Source organism: Protopterus annectens, chromosome 6.part1 (assembly GCF_019279795.1).
Source record: "Protopterus annectens isolate FY-2018-M chromosome 6.part1, PAN1.0, whole genome shotgun sequence".
Lineage (NCBI taxonomy): Eukaryota > Metazoa > Chordata > Ceratodontiformes > Protopteridae > Protopterus > Protopterus annectens.
The window spans coordinates 56,013,651-56,017,250 of NC_056738.1; positions in this window are offsets into that span (position 1 = coordinate 56,013,651).

A 3,600-nucleotide genomic window follows, 5' to 3' on the forward strand; every position below is an offset into this window, starting at 1 on the left:
TGGATTTGGTTGGTTTTGGGTGGAAGCTGAACTTGGGGCAATTGTTAGTTGGGGTGAGGAAGTGGATTTGCAGGGGTGGGGATGTTGTCATAGGATTGGTTGTTTGCAAGGGTCTGAATAATTTCTGTAAAGTATTTATTAAACTGAGTGGGGATGTCTTCTTGGTTGTTATCTATTTTTTGGGCTGGGGTAGTTGTTTTACCTGGTTGTAGAACAGAGTTAATTGCTGCCCAAAATTGTTGTGGGTTGTTCCTGTGCTTATCCTGTAACTTTTGGTAGTAAGATGTTTTGTCTGTTTTGGTGAGTTTTTTGGCTTTGTTACGTAGTTCAACGTATATTTGTTTGTTCAATTGGGATTTACTGTTGAGGTAGTTGGTCCAGGCCTTGTTTCTTTTTTTGAGGAGGGATTTTGTGTCTGGGGTTAACCAGAGGGCAAATTTAGTTTTAATTCTTGTTCTGGAGGGGGCGTGATGGTTAAGGGTGTTTAAGAAGGTAGTATTGAAATATAGTACAGCTTCATCAAGAGGTAGGTTTTTTAGAGGGGTCCAGTTGCACATTTTGAGGTTGTTTATAAAGTTGGAGCGGTTAAAGTGTTTTTTGTTTCTAATTAGGTGCATAGATATTTGGGTCAGTTGTGGTGATTTTGATCTGAGTAAGAATATGGCTTGGTGGTCACTCAAGGTGTCTGGTAGACACCCTGCTAGGGATATCAGTGATGGGTGGGATACGAGTATCCAATCTACAGTGGATTGGTGTTTGGTTCTCTTGTCTGTTCTTGTGAGGGAAGCGATGAGTTGGGTTAGGCCATGTAGGTTAATATGGGAGAGTGGGTTATGACTGGAACAATTTTGCCAGTCAGTATTAAGGTCTCCTAATACTATGCTTTCCTGGGGGAGGGAGTTAGATATCCATTCTAGGAGTTTTTCTGTAATGGGGATATTGTTGCCTGGAGGGATGTAGCATCCTATGATGTTGATGTGTTTACTATCATTAAGTTTTAGTTTTGTTAGAGTAAGTTCAATTTTATCAAGGTCTGGGGTTATTATGTCTATGTTCTCAAGGATGAGGTGAGATTTATTCACTATAGCAACCCCCTCCCCCTTTTTACCTATTCTATCACTACGAATTATATTGTAACCTGGTGGAGTGATTTCATTGTTGTGGTTGCCTGGTTTAAGCCAAGTCTCTGTTAGTATGACTATCTCAGGTTGATAAAAGGAGAGTAGTGCATGAAGGTCGTGGACTTTGTTTAGTATACTTCTGACATTTAAATTTAAAATGTGGAGCGTGGATTTGTCTCGGTGGAGTAGGGTATCATTCAGGTTGAGGGCTGGGGCTCCTAGATTTTGTGGGCCTGGGTTTTGGTGTATATCACCACAGCTAATGAGTTGGGTTCTGAGGTAAAAATAGAGTTTGAGTAGTTTGTTTAGGGTCTTAAAGTTCTTTATAGTTGTTTGGGACTGGTAGTGTGATGGCTGTAATCTGTGTGCATAGTGGTGAATAAAGGTTTGGTAATGATGTGGGACTAGTTGAGTAACAGGGTGTGTTGTAATAATGTTAGTGGAAGTAGTTTTTCTTGGTATGTCGATAAAATTAAGTTGTTTATGGTGGTTGGTGATAGAAGTTAGCAGTGTGAGGGTGGATACACATAGGAGCAATTGTAAGAGCCATATGTATGAGGGTTTGGGTAGTTTGGGCATGGTTTGGTTGGGTTTAGTCATGAGTGAAAGATCTGCTTGGGATGGAGTGGGTGTGGTGGATAATTAGAGGTGCTGTTTGTGATTGTAAGGTTGTTAGATGGAAGACTGTGCTTTACAGGATGTGGAATAGTGGAAGAAAAGGAAAAAAGAAAGAAGCAAATAATAAGCTCCTTGCTGCAATCCACATTTGGAATTTTATAAAATTTAAAGAAAGTAGCAAGAGCAGAGGCCACCACAATTCTGATTGCCCCTCCCTCCCAGAGACTACTAGGGACACCACAATTCCTCCTAGAGATACCTAAGGGCCAAAATGTGTGATCATTACACAAATTTGTGATACTCAACAAACGGAATGAAATATCTTATCCTAACAATTGGCAAGACCACCTCTTGTGAAAATAGCATTTAGTGTGCTGCACTACCAACAAAAACTAAGTGATATCTGTTTCCTTCTCCCTAATCTAGCTGGGGAATATTGCCAAGAACTGATCACCTTGTGTAAAGTGAAAGAAGTAATATAAAATAAATGTGAATTGTAACAATTCTTAAACACGTCTATCTATTCCTTCTCTGTCAGCTCCATTTAGATCCACTTTGACCAGATTTTAATGAGATCCATGAAACTATTGCCTATAGAGTTAATAAACCAATTAAATAAATCTACAAGTTTTACATGACTAGAAGTGAAAGATGTAAAAGAGATAGGGGTATCTCCATACTTATAATTGGTCTTATTTCTTGACCTTAGCTCCTTATTAGCCAATTTTAACAGGGAAGAGACAAATATTGCCACCAAAATAAAATACCCTCACAATTTAATTGATTAAAGCTCTTGTCCCAAATTTCATTAACTCATTCCATCCAATGAACCTCTGAAAATTTGCACTGTTTCTTCCAGTGGGTGGAGCCTAAGTTTTTTGATAAAATCAAATTATGTCCTCATATTTCAAACAAATGCTCATAATTCTGGAACCATAGGGGTTATTAAAGAAATGTAAATGTCAAACTCTTCCATAAAAACTATTTTTAAAGTGGTAGTATGTTTTAGATTCTAGGTCTTAAACTCGGTTTTATAAGTCACAGTAAGTACAGTAACTATTATGTTTGTAATATTTTGTAAACAATTTACAATATCTCAGCAACCACTCAAGTTACACATATACTGTAAGAAACATTTTATTCATCCAGGTAAGTGCTCCCATATGAGGCTAAGCAGTTCTGTCTGTGCTACTTGGTTGTTGAGATATTTAGAGACACATGAAATTTATGAAAATATAAATAAATTTTATATGAACCACAATTAATATCCCATTATCTGCACTAGACAGAGGTCAAATCTGAATGCAGTTGTGTTTGCCATTGTTTAAGCTTTAAGATGAAATATTTTAATACTTTGTATGTGTCATGGTTTTTGGAATTATTAATGCAAATATTAGCAAACATTAGACAATGGGCAAATTGTACATTAGTACCCTGACTAGAGAACAAGCATTCTCCAGCAGGGTATTAATGTACAAGTAATGCCTGCTAAGAAGAATGAGTCCGCCACTTCACGGCAACATATCAAGCTGTCGTCGAGCTCGGACTGAGAAAACGGAATGGCCGCCATTATTTTATGCTTGCTAAGCAGCGCTTTTGCTGTTTAGCAAGTGTAAAATATAAAAAAGAAGACAACTAAAAAAAGGTAGGTGTGTGTATTTATGACTGTGTTTGAGTGTATGTGTGTATGTCAGTGAAAGTGAGAGCGAGCGAGCCATTATTTTACACTCGCTAAGCAGCACTTTTGCTGTTTAGCGAGTGTAAAATAAAAAAAAAAACTAAAATAAAGAGTGTGTGTGAGAGTATATGTGTGTATGAGAGTAAGAGAGAGAGAGACAGCGATCGATCAACTGAAACAGAA